Here is a 14734-nt window from a genome sequence, read left to right as displayed (position 1 = left end):
GCACCAGAATTTGTGGATATATTTTAAAACTACTTCAGTCTATGTTTGAATTGATTGTTGTTCAGCATATCACCTATTCATTACAATTGGAAGCTTCTCAGGGATGACTCATCAAACAGTCATTACATTATGCTACTCAAATGGTATGGGTTGAATAGGTGATAGAGATTAAGGAGTACACTTGTGGTGAGTACCACATGTTGTATGTAAGTGTTGCATCACTAAATTCTACTCCTGAAACTAACATTATACTGCATGTTAAATAATTGGAATTTAAACTAAAAATTAAAAAAAAAATAAAAACCTTTAGCAATAAAATCACACAGGCATGAATAATCAGAACAGAAAGCAAAGGACCAGCGTGCGCACACATGAGAGAGAGAGGGAGAGCACAAACGGGTGGAGCAGACAGAGATGGAGACAGATGATCTGAACTGGGTTCCATGCTGATAGCAGCNGTCCTTCTTCCAGAGAGTTTTTCTTTTTCATATTTAAGCCTTCCTTTTTATTTTTTAAATGTTATTTTTTTATATTATATAACAGATCATTCTAATATTTGAAAGGTTAGATTTTGCTTTGTTAATTCTCTGCTGACTNTGCTAAAAAATACTAGTATTAAACAAAATATTTTGTTTTACTTTCTAGTAAGAATTATATAGATTAAGGTGTGAGAACTGATAGTAGATTTAATATTATTCAAAAGTGAAAAATATATGGATTATTTTCTTCTCTTAGTATTTCAAATGACCAATTAGAATGACCAGAATTACCAGAATCAGTATTAACAGAAAGTTTAACACAGGTGGTTAGAGACAGTATGTTGTAAAGGAAGAACTTTATATCAGAGCTTTGAAATCAGGCAGAGTTGGGTAAATTCTCAGCTCTGACACTTACCACACATAATAATTTGAAATCATGTCAGTTTACTCAGATGAAATGAGATAAAATGGGGATGATGATACTTGCCTTATGAAGTTATTACAAAGATTAAAGAGATCATGTAAGTGATATGCCTAGCACCTGTTTTTCACATAATAGATATGCAATGAAGAGCTGTTGTTATGCTGTTGTTATCAAATTATTAAGGAAGGTCATCTCCTAGTCAAAATGTCAGTTATTACGTATACCATATATATGCTATTAGAATATCATTTTTTTAGTGGGTTTAGAGCAACAACACATGGTAAAGCAAAGATATATTAATATTAGTCTCCACATTACCAAGACTGAATTTTTAATACACTTACTACAGTGGTTTAGGGCACAGATAGTGAGGCCGGACAATCTAGATAGATTTCCATTTCTAATTCTCATGACTTGAGCAAGTTACTTATTTTCTCTCTGCACTGGCTTTTTGTTTTTATTCATTTATTTTTATTATGTATAATTTTTAAAATGTTTATTTTTGAGAGAGAGAGAGAGCGTGCGCACACATGAGAGAGAGAGGGAGAGCANATTTTTTTTTCAGTTTTTTCTTTCTTTTACTTTTTTAAATGTTGAGTTTGGAGACATCATTATGTGTTCTAGGTACTATTCTCTTGTCAGATGTTTCCAAATTCCAAAAAATTTGGTTTCCAAATATTTTTCTCCTGGTCTCCAGGTTGCCTATTCATCATCCTAACAAGATCTTTGAGAAAGAAAAAATTTACATTTATGATGAAGTATGAAGTGCAGTTTATAATTTTTCCCTTTATGGATCATGCTTGCCTTTTTTTTTTTTTTTTTTAAGTAGGCTCTGCACCCAGTGTGGAGTCCAATGCAGGTCTTGTTCTCATGACTCTGAGATAAAGACCTGAGCTGCTTTCAATAGTTGGACATATAACCACTTTACCCAGGAGCCCTGGATCATGCTTTTGATATCAAGTGTATGCTTTTGTTAATTTTCTTTTTTCAAGTTTTTATTTAAGTTTCAGTTAGTTAACATACAGTGTAATATTAGTTTCAGGTGTAAGATTCAGTGATTCATCACTTACATACAACACCCGGTGTTCATCACAACAAATGTCCTCCTTAATAGCCATTTCCCATTTAATCCATCTCTCCACCCCTCAGTTTGTTCTCTATAGCTAATAGTTGGCTTTATGATTTGCCTCTCTCTTTCCCCCACCACATGTTCATTTATTTTATTTCTTAAATTCCACATATAAGTGAAATCATAGGCTATTTCTCCTTCTCTGACAATTCTCTTGGCACAATACACTCTAGCTCCATCCACGTCATTGCAAATGGCAAGATTTCATTCTTTTTTATGGATAAGTAATATTATTCATATATATGTGTGTGTATATATATACACACATACATATGCATATATATAACATAAATTCTTTATCCATTCATCAGTTGATAGACATTGGGCTCTTTCCATAACTTGGCTTTTATTCATAATTCTGGTATAAACATCTGGATGCATGTATCCCTATAAATCAGTATTTTTATATCCCTTGGGTAAATACCTGGGAATGCAATTACTGGATCACAGGGTAGTTGTATTTTTAACTTTCTGAGGAATCTCCATGTTTCCAGAGTGGCTTAATCAGTCTGCTTTCCCACCAACAGGGCAAGAGGGTTCTTCTTTCTCCATACCCTAACATCTGTTGTTTCCTATATTGCTAATTTTAGCCATTCTAACAGGTGTGAGGTAATATTGTAGTTTTTATTTGTATTTCTCTTATGACAAGTGATGTTGAGGATCTCTTCACGTGTCTGTTAGCCATCTGAGTCTTCTTTAGAAAAATGCCTATTTGTGTCTTCTTCCTATTTTTTAACTGGATTATTTGTTTTTTGTGTGTTGAGTTTGATGTTCTTTATAGATTTTATTTTTTATTTTTTTTATATTTTATTTTTTTAAGTTTATTTTAGAGAGAGAAAGTGAGAGAGAGAGCTTGTTTTGTTTATTTTAGAGAGAGAAAGTGAGAGAGAGAGAGAGCTTGCACAAGTGGGGGAGGGACAGAGAGAGAGGGGGACACAGAATCTGAAGCAGTCTCCAGGCTTTGAGATGTCACAACCCATGTACTATGAGATCATGACCTGAGCCAATTTGGATGCTCAACCAACTGAGCCACCCAGGTGCCCCAAATGTTCTTTATAGATTTTAGACACTAACCCTTTATCAGATATGTCATTTGTAAATCCCTTCTCCTATTCTGAAGGTTGCCTTTTAGTTTTGTTGACTGTTTCCTTCACTGTGCAATTTTTTTGTCTTGATAAAGTCCCAATAGTTTATTTTTGCTTTTGTTTCCTTTGCTTCAGGAGACACGTCTAGTAAGAAGTTGCTCCAGCTGATGTCAAAGAGATTGCTGCTTGTGTTGTCCTCTAGGATTTTAATGGTCTTCTGTCTCATTTTTAGGTCTTGCATCCATTTTGAACTTATTTTTGTGTAGGGTATAAGAAAGTAGTCCAGTTTTATTCTTCTGCATGTCACTGTCCAGGTTTCCCAACACCATTTGTTGAAGATACTGTCTTTTGTCCATGGGATATTCTGTCCTGCTTTGTTGAAGATGATTTGACCTATAGTTGTGTGTCCATTCTGGGTTTTCTATTCTGTTCCATGGATCTATGTGTCTGTTTTTGTGCCAGTAACATACTACCTTGATGACTACATGTTTGTAATATAACTTGAAGTCTCAAAATGTGATGCCACCAGCTCTGCTTTTTTTCCCCCCCAAGATTGCTTTTGCTAATTCAGGGTCTTTTGTGGTTCCATACAAATTTTAAGATTGTTTGTTTTAGCTCTGTGAAAAATGTTGGTGGTATTTTGATGGAGACTACATTAAATGTGTAGATTGCCTTGGATAGTACAGGCATTTTAACAATATTTATTATTCCAATCCATAAGCATGGAATGTTTTTCCATTTATTTGTGTCATCTTTATTTCATCAGTATATTGTTCAGAGTACAGGTCTTGCACCTCTTTGGTTAGGTTTATTCCTACATATCTTACGGGTTTTGTTGCAACTGTAAATGGGATTGAGTCCTGGATTTCTCTTTCTCTTGCTTCATTATTGGTGTTGAGAAATGCAATCGATTTCTGTATATTAATTTTATATCCTGAGACCTTTATGAATTCATGTATCAGTTCTAACAAATTTTTGGTGGAGTCTTCTTGAGGTAGGCCTGTATATTCCCACTTTTGTTGCATCACAAGATTTGGGACTATTATGTTTTCAATTTCATTTGTTTCCATGTATTTTTTAAAAATTTCTTAATTTCTTGGTTGACTCATTCATTTTTATTAGGGTGTTTTTTAACCTTCAAGTATTTGTGAGCCTTCCAAATTTTTTCTTGTTATTGACTTCAAGTTTCATAGTGTTGTGGTCAGAAAAGGTCATGGTACTGTATTGCTGAGGCCAGATACGTGACTTAGTATGTGATCTATTTTAGATAATGTCCCATGTGCACTCGAAAAGAGTGTCCCATGTGCATTCAAAAAGGATGAAATGTTTTGAATATATCTTTTAAATCTATCTGGTTCAGTGATTCAAAACCACTGTTTCCTTTTTGATTTTCTGCTTAGGTGATCTGTCCATTGATGTAAGTGGGATGTTAAATGCCCCTACTATTCTTGTATTATTACCGGTAAGCTCCTTTATGTTTGCTATTAATTGTTTTATAGATTTGGGTGTTTCAAGTTGGGGGCATAAATATTTAGTATTGTTAGGTCTTCTCGTTGGATACAGTCTTTTATGATGATATAGTGACCTTCTTCATCTCTTGTTACAATCTAGTTTAAAATCTAGTTTGTCTGATGGAAGTATTGCTACTCTGGCTTTCTTTTGATGTCCATTTTCATGATAAATGTTTCTCCATCCCCTTCGTTTCAATCAGAAGGTGCCTTTCAGTCTAAAATGAGTCTCTTGTAGGCAGCATATAGATGGGTCTTTTAAAAAATATATTATCTATAAGTAATCTCTATATCCAAAGCTGGGCTTACACTCAGAACCCCAAGACCAAGAGTCACATGTTCCACTGATTAAACCAGCCAGGTACCTTGATGGGTCTTGTTTTTTGGTTTTGATTTTTTTGGTTTTGTTTTGTTTTTAATTCATTATGATACCCTATGTCTTTTGATTGGAGCATTTAGTCCATTTACATTCAGAGTGATTATTAATAAATAGGAATTCAGTGTGATTTTACTTGTTTTGTTGTTCTTTCTAGAAATTCTCTGCTCCTTCCTGACCTACCACTTTTGATCTTTCTTTCCCACTCAAAGAATCCCCTTTAATATTTCTTGCAGGGCTGGTTCAGTGGTCATGAACTCCGTTAGCTTTTGTTTGTCTGTGTAACTCTTTATCCTGCTCTGAATGATACCCTTGGTACATAGAGTATTCTTGGCTGCAGATTTTTCCATTCAGCATATGAATATATCACACTACTGATTCTCTTAGGAATTTTTTCTTTGTCTCTATATTTTGCAAATTTAACTGTGATATGTCTTGGTGTTGGCCTGCTTTTATTGGCTTTGATGGGAGTTTTGCGTGACTCCTGGATTTGGTATCTTTTTTACCCCCAGTTTAAGGTAGTTTTCAGCTATAATTTCCTCAAATGAACCTTCTGTGCCCTTTTCCCTCTCTTCTTCTGGGACTCCTAGGATATGAATCATATTATGTTTAATGGGTCACTGAGTTGCCTAAGTATACTTTCATGATCCACTATTTTTCATTCCTTCTTTTCTTCAGCTTCTTTATTTTCCATAATTCTATCTTCTATATCACTTATTCATTTCTCTGCTTCTTCCATCTTTGTGGTCATTACACCAGTAAGTTTCAAATCTTGGTTATTGAATTTTTCATTTTGGCTCTTTAATTCTGTGAAAAGGGTCGCCCAGATGTCTGTCATGTTTTTTCTCAAACCCAGCTAGTATTCTTATGATTGTTGCTTTAAATTCTGGATCAGACATATCACTTATATTGGTTTTGCTTAGATCCCTGGCTGTGACCTTTTCTTATTCTTTCCTCTGGGATAAATTTCTCCATCTTGTCATTTTGTCTAGGTCTCTGACATCTTCTCTGTGTTAGAAAAGCCTATTATGTTTCCTGCTCCTGAGAGTAATGGCTTTATGAAGAAGAGGTCATATAATGTCCAGGGCCTGGCACTTCAGGAAGTGTCTCTGGTGTGTGTGCTACATGCATCCTGCTCCTGTATTATGGCCGCTCTGTCCTTCATGTTGGTCCTCTGGAGAGTTTCTCATTGCCTGCAGTGGGGAGTGTTTGGACCTTGGCCAGAGTGTGGTGAGTTTTAGTGAGATTTGCTCTTCTCACCTTGTGTAAGGAGACCTGATACTATTTCTCCTAAAATTGAAGCTGTACGGAACTCTATGGTCAATAGACATGGTGCATGTGTAGGTTTATGCTGGTCTTCTGGGGGAGGGGCCCATTGTGCTTATTATTAAGTACACTTGTCCTAGAAAAGCAGTACCAGTGGAGTGGATGGGAGCAAGTCTTGGTGTTTGCAGGTTAGGCAGCAGTGTTAGCACTGTGTTGTTTACTGAATTTGGCTTATGGTGAGGGCCCGGGAAGAGATATGGTGCCATCCTGCTCTTTTGTCCCTGGAGAGGGGGTCCATGCTCACTGCTCTCAGGGAAGAACTTTAAGAAGACCGAATAATTTCCCCTGGTGCATCTCAGGCATTTTTCAGATTAGTGATTTCATACTGTCTATCTCTCAGCCACTGGCCTGCCTGGAGCAGCACAGCTCACATTGGGCTGTATCCTAGCCAGTCCTGTTGGTTTAAAATTCTAAACTTCAGGGATCTGGTGTGTCAGGGAACAGCAATGATCCTCTGAGAAAGGTCTCCTTGCACTAGGACTGATGCATGTTTGACCCAGAAGGGCAGTTGTGCCAGAGTGCAGTGGCATGGGATTTTGAACAAGCAGGCTAGGTTAGTTGTCTTCAGCAGGTGTCTCTGCACCTATGCTGAGAGGTGAGGGAGGGAATGACACCTGCATTTTTCCCCCCAGAGAAGCAATGCCACCTCTTATAGATGCACCCAAAATGCATGAACAATCTCTTCCCATGCTCCTTATATGCTCCTCAGATCATCCAGTCTGCTCTGGATTGTCTCCCTTCGCTCTAGGAATAGAACAGAGTCCTCAGGTCTCTATTACAGCCATGCCTAGGAACCTCTGAAACTCCAGTCTTTGAGCCATGTTTGTTACAAAAACAAAACTCAGCCCCTCTCCTTTCCCAGGAAATGGCTTTGGGGAAGTGTTCCCCTTTTGCTTATCCCTTGTGTGTTTCACTGTCTCTCATCTTTCTCTGTGGCCCGGGCCCCCTCTCCTCTGCAGTACCATGATCCATTTCTCCCTCAAACCACATCTCTGCATCTCTTCCTACCTTCCTCATGCGGCCTCTTTTCTCTATCAGTCCTCAGATCAATTTCTTGAGTATTCAGAATGATTTGATAGTTATTTAGCCGTGTTCTCGAGACAAAGCAAGCCCTAGGGACTTCCTACAACTCTACCATCTAACCTCTCCCAAGTTTAAGATCTTTTTGGTTAATGCTAGATCCTAAAGATGTCTCCTATGTTATTTCTAAAAGATTTCTCATTTTACCTTTTACATTTAAGTTTATGGTCCATTATGATTAATTTCTGTAATGTGTGAAATTAAATCAGCATTTACTTTTCTATTTTTATTATGGGTGTCCAATTGTTCAGCCCACTGTTGACTCTTCCACTGCATTGCCTTGGCAACTTTGCTAAATATCAGCTGAGCATTATTTGTGTGGTTCTGTTTCTGGATTTTCTATTTTCTCTATTGATCTATTTGTTTACTTCTCTGCCAATACCACATAGACTTAATTAATGATACTTCAGAGTAAGTATTGGAACTGTGTAGAATAATTCCTCTCACATTCTTTTTTTCAGCACTGTTTTAGTTATTATATTTCCAATGTCTTTCCATAACAATTTTGAAGTAAGTTTTTCAATATGTGCAAATATTTTTCTGGGATAGGAATTTTGTTAAATCTGTATGACAGTTTGAGGAGAATGGAGTTCTTTACTATATTGAGATTTCCAGCCAATTGTCATGGTATGACTCTCCATTCTTAATAATCCTTGATTGGGGTGCCTGGGTGGCTCAGTCGGTTAAGTGTCCAGCTTCGGCTCAGGTCACGATCTCGCAGTTTGTGAGTTCAAGCCCCGTATCGGGCTCTGTGCTGATAACTAGCTCAGAGCCTGGAGCCTGTCTTCTGATTCTATCTCTCTCTCTTTTTGTCCCTCCCCTGATCACGCTGCCAGTCTCTGTCTCTCTCTCTCTCAAAAATAAATGAAACATAAAAATATAATAATTCTTGATTTCTTTCATTAGTGTTGTGTAGTTTTTAGCATGCAAACAAACCCCCCTCTCTTTTTTTTAATTTAGAGTTAAATCTAACTGTGTCACTTCTATTCAATTTATAAAGGGTATTGTGTTTTAAATTTCACTCCCCATTTATTCCTTACTAGCATACAGAAATATAATTGATATGTGTTTGTTACCTTATATCCTGCAATGTTGCTGAGCTCACTTATTAGTTCTAGGATGTGTGTTGATGCCTTGAATTTTCGATATAGATATGGATAGAATAAAGTAAGTAGTAAAGCACAGACTTTGTGCTTTCAGATGTCAAAGTCCATTTGCTTTCTATTTCACATGAGTAATTTACATTAGTATTACTGATAAATAATGGGAAATGAATGTTGGTTGTTACACCAAAATGAAAATGAAATACAGGTGCAAATTATACACAGTAAGGAAAACCAAAAAGAAATCATGAATTAATGTTTTATATGCAGAATGGTTTAATCAAGACATATAATGACAAAAAAACTCACTTGTATGAAGTTATAATTCTTGATCCAACGTGGGATACTACTTTCAAAGTACTTAACCAGGGAAATCAATACTGGATTTTTCCCCATGACAATGTATAAATAATATATATTTCCAGTGTCTCAAACTTCTTGAAAAATACTTTAAGTTTTTTTAAGTTTATTTATTTATTTTAAGAGAGAGCACAAGCCAGGGAGGGGCAGAGAGAAGAAGTGACAGAATCCCAAGCAGGCTCTGCGCTGTCAGTGCACAGCCTATGTGGTGGTCAAACTCATAAAATGTGAGATCATAACCTGTGCAGAGATCAAGAGTTCAGATGCTTACCTCACTGTACCACCCAGGTGTCCAAAGAAATACTTTATTCATTAACATATTTGCTTTATAATTGAGACAAGTTTTCCTAAAGTATAAACTGTTCTTCTGATATGTTGGATATTTTCAATAATGATAGCAATTCTTTCATAATATAAAGTGTACCTTTAAATTCTTTGCATTTATTTTTGTAAGAGTACCTTATAGATCAAGGAAACAATTCATTAAATGATTTTGACATTTTCCAAACACGAGTGCCACCTTTGGGTTATAAGGAGGCTATAACACAAAGCTCAACGTCTTGCAGTTATTTCTCTTCTTCAACAAATATCACACCATAAGACCTCAATTTCCTTGAGAAAAATATATTTCCCTTTAGTTTGAAGATGTAATAAAGCATAATCCATGAAATTATCAGATATCAGCTTTGCAAATTCTGAATTGTTAGAATTTTTAAAAGTTTCTTTTAAATTTTCAATGTTTTATTTATTTCTGAGAGAGAGAGAGACAGAGACAGAAACAGAGACAGAGACAGACAGTGTGAGAAGGGGAAGGTCAGAGAGAGGAAGACACAGAATCTGAAACAGATTCCAGGCTCTGAGCTAGCTGTCAGCACAGAGCCCAACGTGGGGCTCAAACCCACGAATCATGAGATCATGACTTGAGCCGAAGTCCGACGCTTAACCAACTGAGTAGCCAAGGCATCCCATAATTTTTTAAAGTTTCTATGTAACAGGATAAGTACCTTCTTCCTTTCTTTTCCTTTAGTTCCTTCTTTCTCCCCCCCCCCCCCCCCCACTTTCATTCTTTCTTCCTTGTCAAAAAAGAAATGAAAATCCATGTGGTAACTCTACCAAGGGTTTTGGTCTCTAGCTGCAGTGACTCTGATTGTGGAACAAAGGACAGAATATGATAAGGTAGGAGGGAGAGGAAGACCTGATATGATGCATTGCCTGCACTAGGAAACACACAATCTTTATAATGAGTATATTTATGTCATACTCCATTTATTTCATTATACTAACAGATGCTGCAAGACTTAAAATGGTTAATGTAAAAAGGAATGTTAGAAAGCATAAATATGGGGCGCCTGGGTGGCTCGGTTGGTTAAGTGCCTAACTTCAGCTCAAGTCATGATCTCATGGTTCATGGGTTTGAGCCCCACGTCAGGCTCTGTGCTGACAGCTAGCTCAGAGCCTGGAGCCTGTTTCAGATTCTGTGTCTCCCTCTCTCTCTGACCCTCCCCTGCTCATGCTGTCTTTCTCTCTCTCTCTCTCCCAGAAATAAATAAAACATTAAAAAAAATTTAAAGAAAGCATAAATATGTATTTCCATAAATATTTAACCTAAAATGCATAATGTATATTTATTTGCTAAAATACCAAGATAGGTCTTTAACTGATTTAATTTCAGCTCTTTCTTCTCCAACCTGTGTTCTCAGGGCACTTATGTTTTCAGTTTTGGTTTCTTTCAATCATAAGATTGACTTAAATATATTTTAAAAGGACTTGATAAATTTAAATACCATCATTTCCCCTAATCTTTTGTGGTCATCTCACATTTAATTTTTCTTCTAGTGCAATGTCTGGAAGCGTTTAACTTCACAAAATTAAGTGATTACAATAATAATGAAAATGTTATAAACAAGTTTTGGGGAAAAAAAAGCACTGCTATTGCTGGAGGCATTCAACTCCATTGTTAAGCAGAGAATTGCGTGGGCATCCCAAAGAACCAGTGTTTCATGACATCAGCCTACAGAGCATAGGTTAAACCTATGACAGTCAAGTGGAGAGAAAAGGCTAAAATTGTTTAATGACTGATTTACATTCATTTCTCCTGGCCTGTGAATGACAGTCCAGAAATTGTCTGTACATCATCACAAAGATGCCGGGGACATCTCTCTTTCCTACTGCCACATGTACCACCTCAAGCAAATACAAATACCATGAACAACGCTCTGGCTTTATGTGAAGTTAGCTCTGACTGATGCCTATGTGTTCATGTGTTGTCTGTACCTACTGTTCTTCTAGATAACTGGATCTAAAACGGTGACAGGTGCTGTGGGCTTTATTACTCCTCTTCAGGAAGAAATGTGAGTGCACTCAAATTTTTTAAATGGTTGTATGCAATCCTATCCAGCTAGCTTACCTTCATTAGCCTGTCTTACTTATATCACGATTATATTCCCAAATACGAAGCATATCAGTGTATAGTAACCTAGTCCCCACCTTGCATCAGGAATGTAATACTTTCAGGAAAGCGGGAAACAACCTTCAGGAACCTGATCTCTTCATGTGATGTGTTTACATGACTAAGAATGACTATAATGTTACCTAACTATTGACAAGCAACTTAAAGGACCTTGAGCAACTATCCCTTCACTTCTGCTACGATTGGTTCCAGATACATTCCTTACACACCATGGTTTTATTTTAAATACCCAGATTATGATTTCCATGTGAAGAGGATCAGAATACCTAGAATATGCCACTTTGACCTGAAGGCAATTGAGAAAAAACAGACACATGATATTCTTTCCTTATCTGCTCAAAACCTGGGCACAAATTTCCTTTGTGAAGGTGTACTTTTTTCTCATACCAGGAAGGAAAGAACAATCTTATTCACCAGAGACAGAGCAATGCTGAGATGAGCCTGCATAAATACAATCTTCAAAATAACCCTTATCTTCCACTCACCATTATCTTTCATATATCTACCTTCCATAATTTACTGCCCCTAGAATCTCAAACCCCTTTTCCTTTGTCCTATCATTTCTCTAGAATGTGTTGCCCTTTGTTAAAATGGTATATAACTCCTCCTCTCTGTGCCCTCCCCTGAATCCCACCCTGAGTTTAACTGTTTCTTTGGATCTTGGCTTCTTTCCTATGAAGGTCTCTCTGTACATAAAAAATTAAAATAGTAACATGAAATGAAGTTTATACACTTTTTTCCACCTGTTAATCTCTCTTTTGTCAATTTAATTCACAGGTCTCAGTGACATAACATGAGAGAATAGAGGAAAAGTATTTCCTCCCTTACACATATTAAAAATATATTTTATATTTTAATCCCCAACAACGTTTACTTCCCTTTAAAACTCTGCCTAGTACCTGGTGGTGAAAAGAAATATTGTTGTGATAGATACTATTGAGCAGCAGTATCATATTAAGAGAGGTCTCTTGTCAGACTGCCAAATTTTAAATCTGCTCTATCACTTGTCATGTAACCTTGAGAATTTAATTAAAATCTCTTGCTTTAGACTTTTTTTAGGTATGAAAACAAATTTGTTTTCTCATTGAATTGTGGTAAAAATTAAAATACTCTATAAATATAAATCACATAGAACATTCCCTGACCAATAATGCTAAACTAGTGTTAGCTTTAAAAAGCAGTATAAACAGACCAAACACCTTGTGTTATAGATTGTAGGACCACAGAATCACTGGAGCAAAACCACAGTACTCACATTACATCAAAGCTGTTAGCTTGAACTTAATTCATTTTGATGCTTTTTAAAAAGTTAATTAATTTGTAATTCAACTTTGGTTTTCTTTCTTTAAGGGACCTTAGTTAATTCACGTATAAAATACACTTGCCTATACCTTTTTCCATTACCCCAAGCCATGACAATTCAATTCAACCTACAAATGCCGACACTCAAGTGGCATGATGGACAATAAAAAGTTAGTAAAGTGTGGTGTCTGGCTAGAAGAAATATAATTGTTTTCTTTTTGGTTGCATTCTAGGGATCTACTGTCTCCTCTGGTAAATCAGATAATTTAGAATATACATGGATTGCCAATTTACTCTTGCAGTTTAGTAGCTGAAATAAAGCTTTTGATTTATTAGATGAAAGGAGATAAAATTATGTTTATGTACAATGTGTATTATATCTACATTTTTTGTAGAAGTTACATTTACCAACTCTCTAATATATTTGTGCAATCAGATAAAATTCTTACCTTATTCTTATATCTAATTACTCATATCATTAATAATTTAACATATACCTTTGTTTAATATAAAACACTCAAAACTCACTTTTCATGAGAGTATGTTAGATAGATTAAAACAACTTCTCCTAACTATCTAGTTCTTAAACTTTTTCTGTATTTTGACAGAGTCAGGAAAAACAGAATGATCTGACAAGTATCAAGTAATATGTTCATACAGTGCATTCATGAATTGTACTATGCCCCCCTCCCCTGTATGATGAGTAATGTTATTGATTGATTGATTTAATATTGTAGTACTATTTTGTACTCTGCTTCAAATGGTTAACCTATCTGAGCAAAAGGTTTTTGCAACACAGGAGCATATCATGGGTTTCTAACATTAAGTATCTTATCATTTGTACTTAAGTATAAACTTTCTATAGACATTTTTAAAGTATATTTATTTGGAGGGAGAGAAAAAGGGAAAGAATGAGCAGGGGTGGGGGCCGAGAGAGAGAGAGAAACCCAAGCAGGATCTGGGCGGCCAGCCAAGAGCCTGATGCAGGCTCAAACTCATGAACTGTGAGGTCATGACCTGAGTCAAAACCAAGAGTTGGATGCTTAACCTACTGAGCCACCCAGGCACTTCTTAAATAAAAACCTTCTAAAAATAACTCTATATCATGTAAATAATATATTTTTTAAACATTTAGAATACATATCTAATTCAGGAAAAAAAAAACTGTAGAAAGACCAGGTTTTCATTTGCAAATGAAATTACATTAAAATAAGTAGGACCTAGATCTGTCTTTGATGTAGGCGGCTTCCCATGATGAATCTCTTAAGAAGCTGAGGGAAGGTGACCTTTTCAGAAAATACCTATGCTCTGAATAGTCTTCATTTAATCATGTTGCCTCAACACTGACCAATTTGGGTTAGCAAGTTCCTTTAGAAAAATCGAGCTGTCTCAGTATGTATATTAATCTGGTTTATTAGTCATTCATACCTACTATAGAATGCTATAAAGAGTTTAAATTTTAGAATTTCACAGAAATTTAAGAATTCATGTAGTACACCATCATATTTAATAGCTCAAGATCAAGGTCATTTCAGCATAACGGTCAAAGCCACCGCTGCAGGGAATGGACCGCTTGAAGACTATAGGAAAGTTGTGAGACCTTAGCGAAATTACTTAAATTCTCTTTCCTCATCTTTCTCAGTTGTGAAATGGGGATAATGTCTGACACCTTAGTAACAACTTCACAGGTTATTGTGAAGATGAAATGCCGTAGGATACATAAAATGCTTAGAAGAAAACCTGGTATATGATAAGTGGTTTTTTTTTTGTGATTATGATGAACTTATTATGGGGATAAAAATTGATGTGTCATAGGTGAATACCAGGGTTATTATTTACAGACAGCAGTGAATTTCTTTTAGAAATTCACTAAATGTCAATGGGCATAGAAGGGGGAAAGAGAACTGATGGCATTCACATACCCCAGTAACAATGCTGCACCAAGTGGTTAAGTCTTAGTGTATCTTCTGTTTGTTTTTTTCTATTTATTTCTGAGAGAGAGAGACAGTGTGAGCAGGGGAGAGTCAGAGGGTGATGTGGAATCTGAAGCAGCTCCAGGCTCTGATCTAGCTGTCAGCACAGAGCCTGATGC

This window comes from Crocuta crocuta, unplaced genomic scaffold (genome assembly GCF_008692635.1).
Source record: "Crocuta crocuta isolate KB4526 unplaced genomic scaffold, BGI_CrCroc_1.0 scaffold309, whole genome shotgun sequence".
NCBI lineage: Eukaryota > Metazoa > Chordata > Mammalia > Carnivora > Hyaenidae > Crocuta > Crocuta crocuta.
Note: the sequence above shows the minus strand (reverse complement) of the source record.